This window comes from Oncorhynchus mykiss, chromosome 22, assembly GCF_013265735.2.
Source record: "Oncorhynchus mykiss isolate Arlee chromosome 22, USDA_OmykA_1.1, whole genome shotgun sequence".
NCBI classification, from domain to species: Eukaryota; Metazoa; Chordata; class Actinopteri; order Salmoniformes; family Salmonidae; genus Oncorhynchus; species Oncorhynchus mykiss.
In genome coordinates this window covers 35,407,985-35,432,236 of record NC_048586.1, presented here as the reverse complement: position 1 = coordinate 35,432,236, position 24,252 = coordinate 35,407,985, and the positions used below count along the sequence as shown (strand labels likewise).

The 24,252-nt window shown below is 40.1% G+C and overlaps 1 pseudogene; it reads left to right on the top strand.

The window, feature by feature from the left end:
• LOC110502094 overlaps positions 1-24,252 on the top strand; it is a 332,876-nt pseudogene that overhangs the window by 38,969 nt on the left and 269,655 nt on the right.

The following is a 24,252-nucleotide window of genomic DNA, read 5'->3' as shown; positions in this document are numbered from 1 at the left end:
CGTAGTGGGGGAATAGTTATTTGGGAAGAGCTTATAGAGTATGAAAAGAATATGTCTCAAAACAGTGCATACAAACAATGGTCATAAAAATAAATGCTTATATGATTAATTAGGTATAGTGATAGTGTTGTAATTTATTACCCATTCGCCTAAATAGCAATGTTTCAACCTCACATCCCAAGGATTTTGTAGTGAGCTGATTTGGAACCATGGGTTTATTATCAAAGGCATATTAAAGCAACACCCTTGGGTGTTCCTCAGAATCGAACACCTATAATCAGGTGATGAACATAGACTTGTATCACACATCATATCATACACGGCTTGTGAGCTTGCTAACAGTGACTATCTTCTCTGTTCCAGGTGCGGGGGATGTGGTGGAGAGATGTCCCCTGAATCACATACAGTGTATAGGGACCAGGAAGTGCATTCACTTCAACAAGCTCTGCAACGGAGCAATAGATTGTGAGGATGGCTTCGATGAAGGAGTTCACTGTAGAGGTAAGAGCTGGTTGTATCTTATCCACATCAATTAGCAGTCCATGGACCACAGTAACAGCACTGGTTTTAGTGTAGCATGTGGTAACAATTTGGTACTGCAGCTGGTCTTTTATAATTTTCCCTCGGAGTGTGCCAAGGTCACTTCCTATTACCCAGGTATGTTGTCAGGAACAGACCAGGTTATTGGTTGACTCAGCAGGTCAGTTGTATACAGGTTGTTGTTGCTCACAACATTCTAAAGCAGCAGGTAACACCAATCTTCTATAGACACCTGGCTTACTGTGATACTGACAAAGCCTACCCAGCGGGCAGCACTGACTAGATGCCCGTTAGCTGCTGTCGGCTTTTCCAGTTCTGCCAATACTTTGACCTGGAAGACATACAAGTCACACTGTGTGTCAGTTCAAGGTGATGATCTTGGCTTTAGATTTGAATTGCTGAAAACAGTCTAAACGCCCCATCCCATTCACTGTGATGCCACTGGACATTGCACTGGCTGTTCTGTTAAATTCAATGTTCTGCTCTGGTAGCATACCGTAATGTTGGCTCTGATGAATTGGCTTGGTGTGTTGGCTGAGAGAAAGACAGGACAGGAATTGCATTAATATCGATCTCAAAGTGGTTGACATTGTAATTGAGCACTGCGTGTGTTTATTTTTTTAAACCCTCTTAAAATGTTTGATTTTGAATGAATATCAACTCCCAAAGTGATTTCATACTGTATTTGTTGAGTCTGCAGTTTAACTGCTGTATATAGCCTATAGACCGATACAGGGCTGTCATTGGCCTTAATGCAATAGTGCAATCTAGCCATGTTCTGTCAACCAGAATGTACCTAATCCATTTGCTAAGAAGTTGTTTGAAAGACTGTAAAGATTTTTTACAAACAAAAAATCAATGCAATCATTTTAACAGTGGCTCTGGCTCTTGTTTTAACAGTCATATTCATCCTCAAATTACTCATATCTGGCACCATGCAGGGATTGACTGTGGAATTGTTTTTGCTTTCTGGCCTTTTTAGTAATTCCAGAGGATGGAATAATACAGAGCATCTAATTTAACTGGAGTGGCAGTGACCTTCTGTTAGGTCCAGCTCAGGTTGGGACACATATGTTCTATTCTACTATTATGCACATAGATAGCAGTGAGAGCAGAGCAGGCTCATTCGGAGGCAGCAGAACGAACAGAGGAGGAATTGAGGTCACTAAGAGAAGTTAGATAGAACCAGCTGGGTCTATGACAAAACTTTTCCTGCTACCTACTCTCCACTCCTCTTATGAATATACATGGCTAAATCCCAGGAGGACATAATACCAAGGTGCCCATATGGAAAAGCACTAAACCCTTCTCTCTCACCTTCAGAAAATGTGTTTATTTTTAATCACATACTCCACTCTGGGCAGTGCATGGTGGAACTTCTTCTCAGGACCACAGGGCATGATCATATTTTTCAACTGAGCCACCTGGCTCTGTTTGCTTAGTACAGTCTGTAAAGTAGCCTGAGGTGACTTCATTCCCTGAAGTCTACAGGTGCAGTGAAGAGAACATTTAGCAAACTGGCTACTGTACTAATATACAGTATACTGTACACATACTGTAACCACAATATCACAACAGCAAACTACACACACCATTTAACTACTCAAGACCAAATGATAATGATAATGATAGTAGTGAAGAATACTACTATTACTTCTACTACTACTAGCAGCCTGAAAATACTACTACTGCTACTACTACTACTACTACCACTAGTCATACTAGCCTGCTGCTACTACTACTACTACTACTACTACTTCTACTACTACTATTAATACCACCCTGCTGCTACTACCACTACTACAGTACTACTATTGCTACTAATACTACCACTATACAGGATTCTACCCTCCACAACATAACCTTCACTCCAAATAAAACTCCAAACCTAGAACCTGATTTTGGACAAAATTACCTGGAAGGATTCCTACTACCAAAGATTCTTATTTCCAAGGTCTATACAGCAAATTCTCTGGCCAACCAACGGCCAGCAAAATAAGCATAAGAAAGCTGAAAACACCATCCAACCTAGAATTTAGTGAGTAATGTTTAGTCTGAAGCTACCTTTAAAGTAAAGAAGAAAAATAAATTACAATTATATATTTTACTTTATAAGGACTTAATGCTAAGTTAAGGCAACCAAGCTTGCTAGGACAGATCAGATCAATTAGCACTGAGGTGTGAAGTGAGAGGTGTCAAAGCCCTTGAGCCCAAACAATGGCAGGAGAGTTTCACAGCCTCCCCCACTCAAATGCAGATGCCTTTGAAGCCCCCTCCATCTGTGCAGAGGTCATTACAATACAGTACCCCCTGGATTCATATCTATTTTGAACTGATATGCAGCCAGGACCCTTCAATTGTAAGTTACCAAGAAGAAACAATATTGTTGCTTTGATCAATCACATCAGAAGATATCCTCCTCACAATCTCCAAAATACAACAGCCACAGGACAACTTTGTTTGGACATCGTAAAGGACCATTCACCAAAACTGAAGAGATATAGCTAGCTAACAACCTCCTTTTCTACAAGGAAAAATATGATGGACAGAGGGTTTTTCTACAAGGAATCTGCCTCCCGAAAAAGGCTTCTCCCAAGTGGGTGTGACACCTACTCTGGTTGTCTGCTGTACTGCTGCTTGGATTCAACCTGGCGATCTGTTCACCGTCTGCCCTGACCTGTCTTCCCCTGTCTGTGCCGTGACTTGACTTTACATCAATCTGAAGACTGTTATTTATCTAATTACCTAACTATGTTTAATTGTTACCCGATTAAATTATTCATGTAACAATTAACTCATTAGGATCTGGGGCACCACGAGAGCGGTTCTTTAAACAGTTACCATCTCTCGAATTAAACTCGAAAAGGTCTTTGCCTATCACAACTATAAACAGTCAACGTATCATCATTCTGAACAGTCATAACCTCCTTGGATCTGCAAAAACCAGAGCTTTACTTATGATTCAGTACTACACAAATTGGTTTAATTATGTATGTACTAGCTAATTAAATGGAAACAGAGGATAAACATACATACTCTGCACCGGTTATTGACTGGAGATGTAATATGCTGAAAACAGGTCCCTAGTGGAATGACAACAACATTGATGCTTGTTAAAGATGAGATGGAGAGGGAGGGGGAGAGAGAGGGACAGAGACACTTAACACTGGTACATTCAGAAAATACTCTCACCTACCATATACTTTGCACACGAACCGCCGCCTCTTTGAATAAGAAATCATTAATATATTTATGTGAAATGCCTGGGTTCGCCAGGGGTCTCTTGGTGAACAGGGCAACCTTGGAAAGGGGATTGGGCCTTTTCGTGGCACGCTTGTAAGGCTCTGATTGTCCAAAATGGTTCCAACAAGTCTTCTATTATTGTCCTTCTTTGTAGTTGTCCGGTATCCGGTGACTTGTCGTGTAGTCCTGAACAGAACTACAGAGTTGACTTTCCTAGCCATCCGTATCAATGGTTTGAGAGCAGAGTAACAGGATGGTCCTACTTAAATTCGCTTTCGAAGATACTTTACGTAGGACAGTTAATCAGCGTACCAGTGATTGTCCGGGAGGTGAGTTTATCATCGCCACTTCGTGTTGAGATTCAAAGTTCAAACCACTTTAAATGTGCAGCTACAGCTTCACATCTTTCTGGTCTGGTATGTTAATTTCTTAACCCATAATTTATACAGTTTGCTCAAAAGGGGCGTTTTTTTTGCAAGCTGTCACGCTCGATGACCTCACTCCGGGCAGTAACTACTCACTGTGCAAAGTTAGGTAAATTAATTATCTCCTATAGCTTCTCAAATCACATCCCTCTCTTAACAAAAACCATTTAATCATTGTTCATATTACATGCACAACAGAGTATGGAAACTTCATACATGTAGTGGGTATACTTTCCAAGTTTAACATTTGTAAATACATCACAAAATAGCAAAAGTACATTAGTGTTCTAAAGTTTCGGTGGGTACAAGTCTGTTGAAACAAAGAACATTCCTTTGGAGAATCTTGAGAGCTCAAGCCTGGATCTTCTCCCTTGATTTACAACAGGGCGTGAGTTGTTAACCCACACTAGTTCTTTCCTTCCCCCTCTAGGGTAAGAGGGGGTCTGATTGCAGTTTGCATTGCAAACCTGATCTGACCTATTTGGAAGCCGATAATTCAGCCAAATGATTATTGACTTTGAAGTAATGGAAATAATTGTAACGTGAAGTTAAGGTACAGTAGGCATGTAATACTGTACAAGGCAAACAAGAGAGTCATACTTTACAGAATGCACAAATCCTTTTACAGAGAGCACTAATAGTTACCTCTAAACATACACAGACTTCACTGGATGTGCAATGTCATCTTGAACCCGTCACATTTACGGAAACATCTTCACTGGCTTCTTATTAGAGAAATATGAGTGCAATAATACAACTCCAGATGTCTTAAAATATTACAGAGATAAGGTGTTGCCTGCTGCCTTCAAAACTGCACTGTTTTGACAGGTGCATCTCAGTTTGATCCACAGAAATATGGAACACTGTTCTGATGATTCCTCATGTCAAACCCCCACCTGCCAGAAGTCTGTCTGTCTGTCTGTCTATCTGCACTGCTCAGCCATGTTGGAGATTTAAAAAAAATATTCAGTCGCCTTTTAAAACACATTTCATAAAAAATATACCTATCCTGAAGTTAGGTGTTATACATTATGTCTAAATGATGAGAGCCGCTCTCACTTAGGAGCAACTTCACAAGGCAAACTGCATTTGTAGTTTTTCATTTCGTAGTTATACCTTTCATCATCTAGTGGACCTAGACATGCTGTAAGTGATACAAATTACTTTTTTTCCACCATCCCTTAATTGTATTTATTTTTTAGAAACAATAGATTTATTAATAAAAAAAATGTGTTTAACTCACAGAGTAATGAGAAACAATGTCACACAAGCCCTCTCCCCTCCCTCTCTTTACCTCTCAACAGCATTCAATTATCTCACTTGATTAACTTTTCATTACCAACAATTCCAACAAACAAACAAACGATATCCACCAGGGCGAGGGAGGCTGTGATAAGAGACAACGTCCCTGTTACTAAAATGACTAGCCATGTATACAGTCCAAATAATTTCCTGCTTTTCTTTTTAGCTTGAAGGAACAAACCATCATTTTAGAGGCAACTATTAGCATATTGATTGGAATCATACTTCTATAATATTCACAGAAAAAGGGGTAAATTGCTTACAATATGAACTCTGTGTTACACTTACTATGGCTTTATGGTGTTGTTTGGTTCATTCTTATCATTACAATTCATATGGCTGTTTGTAAAACACTGATTGAGTTGTAGTCAAGAGTTTATTTTATTTTAATTGAACTTTATATTACACTGTTTATCAGTGGTGCAGTGTTCCATGTAGGTAATGACATTCAGTTATTCAGTTCACTTAAACGGTTTGTTTTAATGGGAGTTCATGATTTAGCCCTGTCTAAAGCGGGCGAACACTTTTCAAAGTTAAAGGCTGCATTGTCTTCTACCTCAGCTCAGCAGTTAAATATTCTCTGGGAACTATGGAACCCATAACATAAGAAATACATACTTATTCTATTTAATATACTGCTTCCTGTTAGCTTAGATTTGATGCAATAACGCAATTGAAGGCATATAATAAAAGAATAAGGCCATGAATGTTTAGTTTACTGTAGATGTGGATTCCAAACTTTTAAGTCCAACTCTTTGACAAGTTACACATTTCACTCATGTTTTGTGTTTTGCCAGTGTAGCTGCATGCCAGGCGCACATACACACGGCTACGTGCACACACACACACACACACACACACACACACACACACACACACACACACACACACACACACACACACACACACACACACACGTCATATAAACAATGACAGACTCTCACAATCAATATTTGATGCATCTCACTCGGTTTATTCGCAGTCTGGTGAGATATTGTCAGTCATATCATTACTCTCCCTAATGGCTTAGACAATCTGGTGAGATCAAATCCTATTATGTAGGCTTTTCCTCCTCGCAAGTGGATTCTGAAATAACAATGTGTGGGGTTAGATTCACATTCTGACACTCACACACCCAGGAGATTTCTTCCAATATTTAAGGGCATGTCAGAAAATTTGTGGAGTACCCGTTTCTGAAATCCCCCAGAAGATTGTGCTTTGAGGGATTAACAAAATTTCCTGTCCCATTTGAGCCTGATTCCTGAGCTATGGGATTATATGTCTTCAAACTAACATGTACATGTTCATGTATCGCACATTTTTTATGACTATTTACACTGTCAGGATCTAGACAGTTCTATGTCACATCAAAGCTGACACACTTAAAGCTACTTGGATAACTTCATAACTTCAAGAAAAAGTATTGTTCTTCTCTTCTACAGACAATTGCTTGGTGTGTTATAACTTATAAGATCGCTACAAGAAAATGCTTTGTAACGTCTCTTCTTACTGCAACTTCTGGTCCATTTGAATGTTTGAACCTTGTTACTCTGCTTACCCACTCAGAGGACACCCACAGTGATTAGAGAGCAGGATGGGTTAGTGTTTTAATACGGGAGCAGGGGAGATCGACGCCATACCATGCTTATTAAAGCTCCTACAGGCTGGAGACAGCCCTGGCTTCTGTGTTGGGTCAGCATCTTAATTTGGTCTAACATTAATTGGAGGCCTTCAGAGCTAACGTGGGAGGCTGGGTAGGGGAATGGAGATGCTTGTTAAAGGGCTGGCCTTCCCAGATACAAAGGCCACGCATATCCCAGAAGGAAAGCCTATAATGAGTCCAGATGGGGGGAGATCACTGTTAGTCTGGCCTGCCCCTTTTGTAGCTCCGTGGTGAAGCAGCACCAGCCATGTTTGTGCTGGCACAGGATCCAGTGCCACAGTGATCACTATGCAGGTCATACCTGGCCATCTGTGTGACCTCCTGTGGTGTTTGCTCAGAGCCGGTTAGATTAGCGCAGGGTTTCCTGGGGACTCCATTGGGTGCACGTTTTGGTTTTTGCTGTAGCGCTACACAGCTGATTCAAAAAATTAACTCCTCATTTATTTAACCATCAAGCTTTAATTATTTTAATCAGCTGCGTAGTACTAGGGCTACAACCAATACTTGCAACCCTTGGGGTTCCCGGGACCGAGTTTGCGAAATGCTGAGTTAGTGGTTTGCTCAGAGCTCAGAGCCAGGTTATGTTAGCAGTTAGCTCAGAGCCGGGTTAGTTGTTAGTTGAGAGAAGGTTTAGGTTAGCGGTCAGCTCAGTCACTGTGTTTTCAGGTGGATGATGGGTTTATCTTTCCTTAGATAAAAAAGGTAACACTTTTTCAATAAGGTTACATTTGTAAAGGTTTTATAACGAAGTTATAATTACGTTATTAATGATTATTTAATTGTTTGTAAATACATTATATACCATTCATAGACATTTATATTGCATTGTTCAAAATAGTGCAGTAACTGGTCAGTGTTTTCCAAATAGTGAGCCAATATTTACCTAATAATATTTTATTTTCAATAGTTGCACAGTTGAACAATAGTTATTTTCTCACTTTTGGGTATGATGCATTGGTACTCTGTCCCAGGAACAGAAATGGTTGGTTTTCATGATGTGTCTTGATCCACCTTTGAAACCCTGATTCCCTGGCCAAATGTACATCCATGACATTATTCAATCATGATTCCTAACACATTACCCCTTACCAGATTATTCCAACACACTTACCACTTCTCTGTGATAGTTCAAGTATAGTGAACATTCTGGTGTTAAATGGTAACCATAATACCTTTGGTTGGTGAAACAGTGGAGGAGGTATCCTCTCATAACGTTTAATGTTTTGGTCTTCATACCCACCATTAATTGACTGAACATTTTTAACAAAGTTTTGAATCTTCTCTTGAATGTAGTTATACTGCGTATAACACAGGGGGTTGGTGGCACCTTAATTGGGAAGGACGGGCTCGTGGTAATGGCTGGAGCGGAATCAAGGGAATGGTTTCAAATACATCAAACACATGGTTTCAAGTGTTTGATGCCATTCCAGGTGCTCCGTTCCAGCCATTATTATGAGCCGTCCTCCCCTCTGCCTCTTCCACTGGCGTATAAGTAAGTCTAAGCTCTGAGTGAATTCTAAAATCATGATTTACCCACATGTATAACTGCTAAAAGTATGCCTTATTTTAAAGTCACAGACCTATAAATATTTATAACTGAGTTAACAACATTTATAACTGCTAAAAGTATACCTTATTTTAAAGTGACAGACCTATGAACATTTATATAACTAAGTTATAAACATTTATAGCTACTAAAATGATACCTTATTTTAAAGTGGCAATGCACTGACCATTAACAATTGAGTTACCAACATGTATAACTGTTGAATAGATATGTTTAACTCATTTATTAATGAGTTGCAAACATGTATAACATAATATAATCTCCTCAAACATACAATATATAAGCGATCTTTAAAAAAAAATGTGTAGCCTATCATTGGTATGGTGAGTAGCCTAACTAATTCAGATAAACAGGGCATGTATTTTTCTCCACTTCTTAACATTACAAGTCAGAATAGAAATGGACAACAGATTAACTACTTAAAATACAATATGCGACTCACCACCTGGATTCGGTCTTAAGTGGAAAAATGTTTTTTTGTAAAACATTTTTTTTACATTGTATAAAAGTAGAGACTCAGCGCTACAAAATGGAACATCATACACTGCATAGGGTCTCATGGTCCCCTTCTGTGTTGTCATATGTTTCTTTCTGGTTAAGAATTTATTTTCCAATCCTGGAGTCTGAGACCTTATGAGAATATGTGGGAGAGAAGAGGAATTCATGACAATTTAGCATAGACACTCTAGCTATACAACTCTGCTATAATCATTATCAAGATTTATACCATTTAGGCTTAGCTAGTTAAGTTATCCACTGCTAGCTAATAATAATAGCTAGTTTTTAACTTGCTAACACTAATAGCTAGATACACCAGATTAAAGGGGTTAGCTAGTTATCACAATTGCGTCTAATTTACTAGCTAGTTAGCTAGATAATAAGTTAGTCGGGCCATCTGATTCCTCACTATGCGCTGTCACAATGTAAGTGTCAAACAACATTCTGGGCATGTTCTAGGTCGTCTTTATATTCAGCGCAATTCACCGATGGGCAGATCTCACAAAGTCAGGGGAATTTCTTCAAAACTAGCAAACCACACCAATATTATCAAATCAAACTTTATTTGTCACATGCGTTAAATACAGCAGGTGTAGTAGACCTTACTGTGAAATAGTTACTTACAAGCCCTTCACCAACAGTGCAGTTTAAGAAAGAGATAAGAAAATATTTACAAAATTAACTAAAGTAAAAAATTATTTTAAAAAGTAACACAATAAAATAACGATAAAAATACTATATACAGGGGGTACCGGTACCGAGTCAATGTGCGGGGGTACAGTTTAGTCGAGGTAACTTGTACATGTAGGTAGTGGTAAAGTGACTATGCATAGATAATAAACAACGCGAAGCAGCAGTGTAAAAAAAAATACATGGAGGAGGGGGGTGTAAATTTAAATAGTCTGGGTGTTCATTTCATTAATTGTTCAGCAGTCTTATGGCTTGGGGGTAGAAGCTCTACATGGTCTGCCTGGTTACGGCAACTGCTCTGCCTCCGACCGCAAGGCACTACAGAGGGTTGTGCGTATGGCCCAGTACATCACTGGGGCTAAGCTGCCTGCCATCCCAGACCTCTACAACAGGCGGTGTCAGAGGAAGCCCCTAAAAATTGTCAAAGACCCCAGCCACCACAGTCATAGACTGTTCTCTCTACTACCGCATGGCAAGCGGTACCGGAGTGCCAAGTCTTGGACAAAAAGGCTGCTCAACAGTTTTTAGCCCCTAGCCATAAGTCTGGTAGGATCACGTCATTGGGCAGCTCACAGCTGGGTTTCCCTTTGTAGTCCATAATAGTTTTCAAGCTCTGTGTCAGAGTGTGTGCAACTGGTCAAATGAAGTCAGGTGCAGGAGAGCAGAGATGAGTGAACAGGCACACTTTAATCAGGCAGAGGAAAACAGCCAGATGCAACTGCGTCAACAGTCTGGACCAAGGAAAAAGCAATAGCGCACAAAATCACACAACATGGTACAAAATAACAAAACCACGGGTTAACAATACCCGGCGCAAAACCAGCCTGAAGCGACACACACATAACAAATGAACAAAACCACACACAGACATGGGGGGGAACAGAGGATAATATACACATAGAGTGATGAGGGGATGTAAACCAGGTGTGCGGAAAAACAAGACAAAACCAATGGAAAATGAAAGCGGCGATGGCTAGAAGACCGGTGACGTCGACCGCCGAACGCCGCCCGAACAAGGAGAGGGACTGACTTCGGCGGGAGTCGTGACACTCTGCCACATCCGACAAGCGTCAGAGCCAGTGTAGTAGGATTCAATTTTAATCCTGTATTGACGGTTTGCTTGATTGATGGTTCATCTGAGGACATAATGAGATTTCTTATAAGCGTCCGAATTAGTGTCTCGCTCCTTGAAATCAGCAGCTGTAGCCTTTAGCTCGATATTGATGTTGCCTGTAATCCATGGCTTCTAGTTGGGATATGTACTGTACGTATGGTCACTGTGGGGACGACGTCGTCGATGGACTTATTGATGAAGCCGATGACTGAGGTGATATACTCCTCAATGCCACTGGATGAATCTCACATATTCCAGTCTGTGCTAGCAAAACAGTCCTGTAGCGTAGCATCCGCGCCATCTGACCATTTCCGTATTGATTGAGTAACTCGTACTTCCTGCTATAGCTTTAGTTTTTTAGCAGGAATCAGGAGGATAGAATTATGGTCAGATTTTCCAACTGGAGGGCGAGAGAGAGCTTTGTATGCGTCTCTGTGTGTGGAGTAATGTGGTCTAGAATGTTTTTCTTTGGTTGCACATGTGACATGTTGGTAGAAATGAGGTAAAATGGATTTAAGCTTGCCTGCATGAAAGTCCACGGCCACTAGGAGCGCCGCTTCTGGATGAGCATTTTCTTGTTTGCTTATGGCCCTATACAGCTGGTTGAGTGCTGTCTTAGTGCCAGCATCAGTTTGTGGTGGTAAATAGACTGCTACGAATAATAAAGATGAGAACTCTCTTGGTAGATAGTGTGGTCTACAGCTTATCATAAGGTACTCTACCTCAGGCGTGCAATAACTCAGGACTTCTTTAAGATTAGACATCGCGCACCAGCTGTTACTGACAAATAGACACACATCGCCGCCCCACGTTTTACCATATGTAGCTTCTCTGTCCTGCCGATTCATGGAAAATCCCGCCAGCTCTATATTTTCCGTGTCATCTTTCAGCCAAGACTCGGTGAAACATAAGATATTACAGTTTTTAATGTCCCGTTGGTAGGATAATCTTGATCGTAGATTATACATTTTGTTTTCTAACGATTGCACGTTAGCCAATAAAACGGATTGCAGTGTGGGTTTACTCACTCGCCTATGAATTCTCAGAAGGCCGCCCGACCCTTTTCTCAGTCTTTTCTTCACGTAAATGACGGGGATTTGGGCCTGGGAGTTGGGCCTGTTAAAGAAAATCATCTTTGTCCAGTTTGAGGTGAGTAATCGCTTTTCTGATGTTTATTTTCAGTCATAAGAAACGGTAGCAGCAACATTATGTAGAAAAAAAGTTAAAAAATAAGTTTCAAACAACGCGAAAATACTAACAAAATAGCACAATTGGTTAAGAGCACGTAAAATGGCAGCCATCCCCTCTCATCTTCAGATGAGGCTTTCGTTCCTAGAATAAATACGGTGCATTCGGAAAGTATTCAGACCCCTTCCCTTTTTCCACATTTTGTTACGTTACAGCCTTATTCTAAAAAAATATCTATATTTGTTTTTCCTCATCAGTCTACACACAATAGACCATAATAACTAGACAAAAACAAGTTTTTCGATATTTTTGCAGATGTATAAAAAATAAATATCCTTAATACCTTATTTACATAAGTATTCAGACCATTTGATATGAGACTCAATATTGAGCTCAGGTGTATCCTGTTTCCATTGATCATCCTTGAGATGTTTCTACAAGTTAATTGGAGTCCACTTGGTGGTAAATTCAATTGTTTGGACATGACTATCTATACAGTAAATTTACCAATGCATCATAAGGGTTTCAAACATGGGTCAAAAATACATTGTGGGAGCTGACCATTGGTCTGAAAACAAACTATTTCTGTTCCTGATGAGGAAATTATAAAATTGCAGTTGTTTAACTGTGCAAGCATTGAAAATAAGGTTGCATGGTGGGCTCCCGAATGGCGCAGTGGTCTAAGGTACTGCATCTCAGTGCTTGAGGTGTCACTACAGACACCCTGGGTCAATTATAGGGCGTTGCACAATTGGCCCAGCGTCGTCCGGCTTTGTCCGATGTAGGCTGCCGATTCTGTCTTGCCGATTCATGGAAAATCCCGCTAGCTCTATATTTTCCGTGTCATCTTTCAGCCAAGACTCGGTGAAACATAAGATATTACAGTTTTTAATGTCCCGTTGGTAGGATAATCTTGATCGTAGAAATAAGAATTTGTTCTTAACTTACTTGCCTAGTTGTCACGCCCTGGTCGAAGTATTTTGTGTTTATCTTCATGTATTGGGTCAGGCCAGGGTGTGGCATGGGATTTTTGTATTGTGGTGTGTTTTGTCTTGGGGTTTTGGTGTGTATGTATTGGGTTTGTAGCTAGTGGGGTGATCTAGCAAAGTCTATGGCTGTCTGGAGTGGTTCTCAATCAGAGGCAGGTGTTTATCGTTGTCTCTGATTGGGAACCATATTTAGGCAGCCATATTCTTTGAGTTTGTCGTGGGTGATTGTCCTTAGTGTCCTTGTTCCTGTCTTTGTTAGTTTACATAAGTATAGGCTGTTTCGGTTTTCGTTTCGTTCATTACGTTCTTTTGTTTTGTAGTGTTTGTATTAATTCATGTTTACGTTTGTTCATTAAACATGGATAGCAATCTACACGCTGCATTTTGGTCCGATCCTTGCTACACCTCCTCGTCCGAGGAGGAGCTAGAAGAAAGCCGTTACACTAGTTAAACAAAGGTTACATACAGTACATAAGGGTTCAATATCATAAGCATTTGAAAGTGCATTTATAAGTGGTTAATAGCTGGAGGTAAATAGTGGCTCACTATTTGGTAAGGACTGGAAATCGCACTATTTTGACCAATTTATTGATGGTTTATAATGCATTTACAAATGATTAAATAACCATGAATATAATAGTTACAAACCCTTCCCCTCGTTACCAATAAATAAAATGCTATTTGGTCTACTCTGTGAATTCTTAGCTTAGGATGTTATTACCTACCCTCCCCCTATCCTAGGTTGAAAATGACCTAAGATAGGTAATATCCTAGGTAATATCTCCAGTATTGTTCTCCAAATTATGAACACACATTTAAAATGAAATGAGAACACCTGAAAGCATGTCCTTCCAGTTGGCCAAGTACATAGTCTATTTATCCGCTGCCATGTCTGAGCTTTAAAATCACAAAATAAATATTATATTGCTCTGCACTCCATCTCCCTATGGGTGTAGCGATGCACTTTTCATCTGCTTTGCATCTCTCTGTAGCTGCTCCTCTACAGTAGTTAGTCCCTGATGCATAAGTGAAACGAATGCTATTTAAAAAAATATATTTTTACCTGTGACTGAGCAAACAAACCTCCAGCCAGCCATATAACATCTCTAGAGGTGATTAGAGGTGACTGCTCAATGATGCACTCAAAATATAGAAAAAAATATATGAAGGGACATTATAACTGTCATGCACATGAAGGCTTTATGAATGCTACATTTAAGGTGGTACCCAAGGCTTGGCAGTTGCTTTAGCAACAGAGCAGAAGGCAGGCATCTCTCCTTACCCAGCCTTTTGTCTGGGAGTGAAATAGATGGTCTGGTGTCTGCTAGGAGATATGCGGATTAGCTTTGGTTTGGATATCTTTGGGCCCAGCGTCTAGTCGTTTTGCATGTTCTCTTCCCACAGAACAGGGAAGTATGCCAGTTAACACATCCTGAACGATAACGCCTGAATCTTACTGGGCATAGAAGAAAGGATCAAGAGAAACAATACTAGCGGGTGGGCTTTACAGAGTACATGCACCACAGAATACACAGACAGCTTGGTGCATTTGAGCTATTTCAACAAAGTATGTCTTTGTTACATAAATGACATGGTCTGTGTCAAATACAGCTCTTGCCAGTTAAATACAGTACATTTGGAAAGTATTCACACCCTTTGACTTTTTCCAAAATGTTGTTATGTTACAGCATTATTCTAAAATTAATTATAGAATTTTTTCCTCATCAATCTACACAGAATACCCCATAATGACAAAGCGAAAACAGGTTTTTCAAAATTTTTGCAAATGTTTTTATAAAAAATATAAAACAGAAATACCTAATTTACATAAGTATTCAGACCATTTGCTATGAGTCTCTAAACTGAGCTCAGGTGCATCCTGTTTCCAGTGATCATCTTTGAGATGTTCCTACAACTTCATTGGAGTCCACCTGTGGTAAATTTAATTGAGTAGACATGATTTGGAAAGGCACACACCTGTAAGGTCCCACAGTTGACAGTGCATGTCAGAAAAAAACCAAGCCGTGAGGTCGAAGGAATTGTCTGTAGACCTCCAAGACAGGATTGTGTCGAGCCTCAGATCTGGGGAAGGGTACCAGAAAAATCCTGAAGCATTGAAGGTCCCCAAGAACACAATGGCTTCCATCATAAATGGAAGAAGTTTGGAATCACCAGAACTCATCCTAGAGCTGGCCTCCCGGCCAAACTGAGCATTCACTGTCGAAGGGCCTTGGTCAGGGAGGTGACAAAGAACCCGATGGTCACTCTGACAGAGCTCCAGAGTTCCTCTGTGGTGATGGGAGAACCTTCCAGAAGGACAACCATCTCTGCAGCATTCCACCAATCAGACCTTTATGGTAAAATGGCTAGACGGAAGCCACTCCTCAGTAAAAGGCACATGACAGCCTGCTTAGAGTTTATGAAAGGCACCTAAAGGACTCTCAGACCATGAGAAATAAGATTCTCTGGTCTGATGAAACCAAGATTGAAGTCTTTGGCCTGAATGCCAAGCGCCACATCTGGAGGAAACCTGGCACCATCCCTATGGTAAAGCACAGTGGCAGAAGCATCATGCTGTGGGGATGTTTTTCAGTGGCATGGACTGGGAGACTAGGCAGGATCGAGAGAAAGATGAACGGAGCAAAGTACAGAGAGATCCTTGATGAAAACCTGCTCCGGAGCGCTCAAGACCTCAGACTGGGGCTATGGTTCACCTTCCAACAGGACAACGACCCTAAGCACACAACCAAGACAATGCAGGAGTGGCTTAGGGACAAGTCACGGAATGTCCTTGAGTGGCCCAGCCATAGCCATCTAACATCTCTGGAGAGACCTGAAAATAGCTGTGCAGCGATGCTCCCCATCCAACCTGACGGAGCTTGAGAGGATCTGCAGAGATGAATGGGAGAAACTCCCCAAATACAACCCGTTATTGCTTTGTCATTATAGGGTATTGTGTGTAGATTGATGAAGTGCTTTGAAAGGTTGGTAATGGCTCACATCAACACCATTATACCAGAAACCCTAGACCCACCAATTTGCATACCGCCCAAACAGATCCTCAGATGATGCAATCTGTATTGCACTCCACACTGCCCTTTCCCACCTGGACAAAAGGAACACTTATGTGAGAATGCTATTCATTGACTACAGCTCAGCGTTCAACACCATAGTACCCTCAAAGCTCATCACTAAGCTAAGGATCCTGGGACTAAACACCTCTCTCTGCATCTGGATCCTGGACTTCCTGACGGGCCGCCCCCAGATGGTAAGGGTAGGTAGCCACGCATCTGCCACGCTGATCCTCAACACTGGAGCCCCCCATGGTTGCGTGCTCAGTCCCCTCCTGTACTCCCTGTTCACCCCCGACTGCATGGACTCCAACACCATCATTAAGTTTGCAGACAACACAACAGTGGTAGGCCTGATCACCGACAACAACGAGACAGCCTATAGGGAGGAGGTCAGAGACCTGGCCAGGTGGTGCCAGAATAACAACCTATCCCTCAACGTAACCAAGACTACGGAGATGATTGTGTACTACAGGAAAAAGAGGACCGAGCACGCCCCCATTCTCATTGATGTGGCTGCAGGTTGAGAGCTTCAAGTTCCTTGGTGTCCACATCAACAACAAACTAGAATGGTCCAAACACACCAAGACAGTTGTGAAGAGGGCATGACAAAGCCCTATCAGGAACTAAAAAGATTTGGCATGGGTCCTGAGATCCTCAAAAGGTTCTACAGCTGGTTGCATCACTGCCTGGAATGGCAATTGCTCGGCCTCTGACCACAAGGCACTACAGAGGGTAGTGCTTACGGCCCAGAGTTAGTATACATGTATGTATGAATGTGTGAGTGTGTGTGTATATTCATGTGTACTGTACAGCATTGCATTGGGATTCATACATAATGATTTCAAACATGCCTTTGAAATGAAATTATCCATCTGAGATGTCTTTATCCTTACTAGTTAATGCACTAGGGTCCAACAGCCACCCGGACAGCTTGTATTTTTCACCTGCCATCTATCCACCTGACCAATACATCTTCATGTGTCAGCAAGCAGCCTGCAAAGACACATAATGAAACATTAACTTCTGACGCCTCTGTACATCAATGAAGCATTCTACGCTTTTAAACTGTCAACTTCCTCTGTATAGTTAAGCAATAAGGCAATATGGGGGTTTGTGGGATATGGCCAATATACCAAGGCTAAGGGCTGTTCTTATGAACGACGCAACTCAGAGTGCCTAGATACAGCCCTGAGCCGTGGTACATTGGCCATATACCACAAACCCCCGAGGTACCTTATTGCTATTATAAACTGGTTACCAATGTAATTAGAGCAATCAAAATAAATCTTTCGTCATACTCGTGGTGTCCGGTTAGATATACCACGGTTGTCAGCCAGTCAGCATTCACCACCCAGTTTATAAATGCATTTTAATTCCTAAAAACAAGACCAATATAAATCTATTTATTTCTGTTGGCTATCTCCTTCACTCCACAGATAGTGATGTTCTGAGGCTTTGGTTATTGTCTGAGCTCACTGATGTCTTCCTGTCTAAGCATAATGCTGTCAGGAGTTTGCTTGGTTCTGCCGCAAGGTTCCCAGATTGTTTTAAACACCAACTAGTGCTATGTTGTTGGTAATAGAAGAACCACAAGTCAAATCAATGAGCAGCCTTAACAGCCTTCATCCTCACGGTTTCTATTTGACAGTAATTAATGTTCAGGGCAGCATATCCATATTTTCAACAGTTAAAACTTTTTTTTCTCTATTTTTGAAGCTCATTCTTTTCTATCTGTCACTTATTCCATTGAACGTCTATCAAGTCTAAAATTGCCAGTCTTTTGTTCTGTTCTGTACAGAGAATGGTGTAACACAGAGAACATCCGTACAATAGAATGAACTCTAGCAGCTTGGGACAAGAGAAGTTGTCCCTCTCAGAACTGCTGAACTCATTTTTTATTCCAAGTAGACAAGTGTACTAGAATAAAAGGTGTACTAGAAGTGTGCTAGAATACAAGGCTGATGTCTCCTTTGTTGTAAGTCCCACAAAGTCATTTTAGACTGCTTTGCTTGCGATAGACTAGCATCCTGGCCTGTCCTGGGGATGTACTTGTACATCAAGCTGCCTCACGCTACAGAAAAAGGAGATATAGGCTCTATGGGACGTTCTTGCATATAGTATTTGTTCTATACTGTGAGCAGGGTTCTAAATTCAAGTTATTAATTGGTAGCACTGGTCACGACTGACACCAGCTGTCATCCTTGACGACTACAATAAACTTAGGGTACTCTGCTTCAATTATTAGTATAATTGAGTGTAGCACAGTACATGCAGATTTAGTCTGTAAATGGAAAACTAATGTACTTTGATCCTTTTTCTTCTCCTCTTTTAGCTTCCGTGATTTCTCTGAGATTGTAAGAAGGCTGTCTGCAGAGAGAATATCTACTAATATAAGTTTTAAAGTTTTTAGAGTTAGCAGTTACATGAGCGGCTGTGTTCCAAACCATTTTGCATTTCCCAGAGACTGACAGTAACTGTTGTGCAACATACCTATTGATTCTCTCTCTCTCTCTATCAGAGCTGCTGTCAGCCTGCCATGAGCTGCGTTGCCGCTACGGCTGTGTCATGACGAGAAACGGCACCTTCTGTTTCTGCGCTGACGGCTTTGAGGTCAGCGAGGATGGGACAAGCTGCAGAGGTAGGATTCGTTAACGCTATCGCTCCTCTCTTTTCTCCTTCACCCTCTGCCAAACTTATGAAATCACTAGTGCAGGCAGGAGGCCTGTTGGAAATGAGAACCATCTGTCTGCAGGGCAAGGACTTCTTCCCTCAGACCCCTTAAGTAGCAGCCCAGTCCAGTCTGACAGCTGCTGTGACATATCAGAGGTCAGGTCAGTTTTGTAACCAATGTTTGGTTCATGATGGCAATGACAGACTAAAATAGACAAAACATTATAATATAGTTCTACTTTTCTAGTATATCTAAAGTTTACTATAAAAATACTATCATAAACCTTCAATACACTTTGTTTTTCAGTCTTTAAGTATACTAAATGTTCACTATCATTAAACTTAAACACACAAAAATGTAATCCTGGTAAAATAAAATCCCTGTCTTATGCCAGTTAGGATCACCACTTTATTTTAAGAATGTGAAATGTCAGAATAATAGTAGAGAGAATGATTTATTTCAGCTTTTATTTCTTTCATCACATTCCCAGTGGGTCAGAAGTTTACATACACTCAATTAGTATTTGGTAGCATTGCCTTTAAATTGTTTCATTTGGGTCAAACGTTTTGGGTAGCCTTCCACAAGCTTCCCACAATAAATTGGGTGAATTTTGGCCCATTCCTCCTGACAGAGCTGGTGTAACTGTGTCAGGTTTTTAGGCCTCCTTGCTCACACACGCTTTTTCAGTTCTGCCCACAAATGTTCTATAGGTTTGAGGTTACTCCAATACCTTGACTTTGTTGTCCTTATGCCATTTTGCCACAACTTCGGAAGTATGCTTGGAGTCAATGTCCATTTGGAAGACCTATTTCCGACCAAGCTTTAACTGATGTCTTGAGATGTTGCTTCAATATATCCACGTAATTTTCCTACCTCGTGATGCCATCTATTTTGTGAAGTGCACCAGTCCCTCCTGCAGCAAAACACCCCCACAACATGATGCTGCCACCCCCGTGCTTCACGGTTGGGATGGTGTTCTTCGGGCTGCAAGCTTCCCCCTTTTTCCTCAAAACATAACAATGGTCATTATGTCCAAACAGTTCCATTTTTGTTTCATCAGACCAGAGGACATTACTCCAAAAAGTATGATCTTTGTCCCCATCTGCAGTTGCAAACCGTAGTCTGGCTTTTTATGGCGGTGTTGGAGCAGTGGCTTCTTCCTTGCTGAGCGGCCTTTCAGGTTATGTCGATATAGGACTTGTTTTACTGCGGATATAGACACTTTGTACCTGTTTCCTCCAGCATCTTCACAAGGTCCTTTGCTGTTGTTCTGAGATTGATTTTCACTTTTCGCACCAAAGTACGTTCATCTCTAGGAGACAGAATGCATCTCCTTCCTGAGCGATAAGACGGCTGCCTGGTCCCATGGTGTTTAATACTTGCGTACTATTGTTTGTACAGATTAACGTGTTACCTTCAGGCATTTGGAAATTGCTCCCAAGGATGAACCAGACTGGTGGAGGTCTACAATTTTCTTCTGAGGTCTTGGCTGATTTCTTTTGATTTTCCCATGTTGTCAAGCACAGAGGCACTGAGTTTGAAGGTAGGCCTTGAAATACATCCACCGGTACACCTCCAATTGACTCAAATTATGTCAATTAGCCTATGAGAATCCTCTAAAGCCATGACATCATTTTCTGAAATTTTCCAAGATGTTTAAAGGCACAGTCAACTTGGTCTAAACTTCTGACACACTGGAATTGTGATACAGTGAATTATAAGTGAAATTATCTGTCTGTAAACAATTGTTGGAAAAATGACTTGTGTCATGCACAAAGTAGATGTCCTAACCGACTTGCCAAAAGTATAGTTTGTTATCAAGAAATTTGTGGCGTGGTTGAAAAATCTGTTTTAATGGCTCCAACCTAAGTGTATGGAAACTTCCGACTTCAACTGTATGTATACATGTATATATATTTATGATACTCTGTGAGTGATCAATCTGTCACGTTCGTCGTATGAATGAGACCAAGGGCAACCGTGAGTAGAGTTCCAAATGTTTTTAATAAAAACAAAACTCAGCAAAACAAAACAAACATGCACAAACGGAACTCTATACGAATAGTGCAGACAGTCAACTAAACATAGAACACGATTCCACAAACACCAAAGGGAAATGGCTACCAATATATGATCCCCAATCAGAGACAACGATAAACAGATGCCTCTGATTGGGAACCATATCAGGCCACCATAAACATACAAATCACCTAGACCTACAAAACCCCAGACATACAAAAACCCCAGACATACAAAAACCCTAGACATACAAAAACCCTAGACATACAAAAACCCTAGACATACAAAAACCCTAGACAATACAAAACCCCTAGACAATACAAAAACTAGCGTACCCACCCTAGTCACACCCTGACCTAAACAAAATATAAAGAAAACAGAGATATCTCAGGTCAGGGCGTGACACAATCAATCAAATGTATATATAAAGCCCTTTTTTACATCAGCAGAGCAATGGAGATGTAGAAGCATAGTGGCTAGGAAAAACTCCCTAGAAAAGGTGGAACCTAGGAAGAAACCTAGGAACCTAGGAAGAAACCTAGAGAGGAACCAGGCTCTGAGAGGTAGCCAGTACTCTTCTGGCTGTGCCGTATGGAGATTAAGTACACTAAAAGTATACAGTGCCTTGCAAAAGTATTTATACCCCTTTGAGTACAATTTGGCTTAACAAATCACATAATATGTTAGATGCTTACTCTTTGTGAAATAATAAGGGTTGGCATGATTTTTAAATGACTAATCCTTCCTCTGTTCCCCATACATACAACATCTGTAAGGTCCCTCAGTCAAGTATTGAATTTCAAGTACAGATTCAACTACAAAGACCAGGGAGCCTTTCGAAAGCCTCATAAAGAATGGCATTGATTGGTAGATAGGTAACAATATCAAATGAGACATTGAATATCTCTTTCATGACGGTGAAGTTAATAATTATGCTGTGGATTATGTATACGCTACCTTCTGAACTGAGCTGCAGTACAGGAATGGGATGTTACCAAAACATGCATCTTGTATGCAATAAGGCACTAAAGTAATACTGCAACAACAACAGAAAACACGGCGAAGGGAACACACTTTTTGGCTTAAATGCAAAGTCTTATGTTTGGGGCAAATCCAACACAACACATCACTGATTAACTGCCTCCAAGCATGGTGCTGGCTGCATAATGGTATGTGTATGCTTGACATATTGGGGTGTTTGTCAGGGTAAAAAGAAACAGGATGGAGCAGGATGGAGCTAAGCACAGGCAAAATCCTAGAGGAAAACCTGCTTCAGTGTGCTTTACACCAGACACTAGTAGAGGAATTCAACTTTCAGTAGGACAATAACCTACAACACATGGCCAAATCTACAAATCTACACCAAGAATACCAAGTGACTAAGTTACAGTTTTGACTTAAAATGCCTTGAAAAGCTATGTCAAGACTTGAAAATTGCTATCTAGCAATGTTCCCCAACATCTTGACAGAGCTTGAAGAATTATGAAAATAATTATAGGCTAATATTGTACAATCCAGGTGTTCAAAGCCCTTAGACGCTTACCCAAGAAGACACAAAGGTGTTTCTAACATGTATTGACTCAGGGAGCAGAATACTTACGCAATGACTATGTTTTAGTTATTACATTTCTATCAATCTTTAAAAAAATAATACAAATTGTCTTACACTGACATAACAGATTATGTTGTGTAGATTGTTGACCAAAAATTACAATTACATCTATTTTTATCCCACTTTGTTACAATAAAATGTGAAGAAATCCAAGGGGTATGAATACTTTTGTAAGGCACTGTAGTTTCAGTTCCAATAATGAGTCCTGAAGTACTTTCTGAATTTGAGTTCAGAAGAGTGGAGACAGTTGGCAATGATAGCAATTGTTTATTCCACATAAGGAAACATGCACACCTGAGAGTATACTTTTTTGTATCTCAGGAAAATATACTGAAGTATACTTTCAAAAAAGTAGATTTAACTTAAATGTCCACAAAATATTGCATACGTTCAAAATACATGTGCCAAAAATTTGCATATTACCCAGCATCCTTTTCAGCAGCTGAAGTTTTGATTCATGATATTGTTCCTCATATTTAGCTTATTGAAATGTTTTCATTTTCAAACTGAATGATGTTGTACTTTTAATTGCACATTACATGTTACACATTTTATTGAAATGTTAAATTATCACCATAATATGAACAACTAAAGTGTGAAATCCAACTAGGTCAAGGTTAATGTGGATATTACTTATGAATTGCTGCCCCACCTTTAAATGTTTTGCAAATAGCATGTTAACATTGGTGTATAAGAATATTTGTTATGTCAAGGTAACCTTTACATGGCTAATTACAACATCAAATGTGGTTAATGAATGAAAGACTATTTCTGGAATGCCTACTTGTAAAGAAAGTAATTAAATTATAATTAAAATACCATTTTAGTATACTTCAAATTTAGGAGAACTATACATAAAATGTAATTAAGGTGTACTGAAAGTATATTTGTTTTGCTCATTATCTAATATACTAACAATATACTTAAGTACAAACATGTATTTAATATACTTAATAAATGCTAATAAAAACAAATAAAATGGGCATTAAAAACATTAAATATGTTTTAATTGTTCCAATTTAGATCATTTTCAATATACTTAAGTATATTTATCACAGACCTATGTAAATATATTAAAATATATTAATGAAGTATTTTTTAAAGTATTTATAAATATATTTATGTTTCGCATGGGTGGCTACAGCTCATACAGTATGACTACGAGGCTAGGAATATGCCTGTAGCATAAAGAGTAGAAAAGAGTGCCCGAAGTGACAGTTTTCACACTACAGGATCCAATGACTTTCCAACGTAAGGTCCTTGGTTGTGTGGTAACCATTTCTAAGATGGTACAGTGAGGGCCACATTAAGTATACTTTATGTATTTGGGTCATGTTTGAGCACACCTAATTTGTTAGAAATGGCTCTCCCTTTCTGCTCAGATCATGATGAATGTGCTGTGTACGGAGCATGTAGCCAAACCTGCCTGAACACCCACGGCTCATATAGATGCAGCTGTACAGAGGGATACATCTTACAGAATGACAGAACATCCTGCACAGCCAAACAAGGTGAGACTAAGAGAACTGTATTACAAACAGCATCATCTGCATATATGCCATATATTCTTCATTTCTATTAATAAACATAGACGATACAATGTTGGTTCTTCGTATTACAAACAGCATCATCTGCATATATGCCATATATTCTTCAT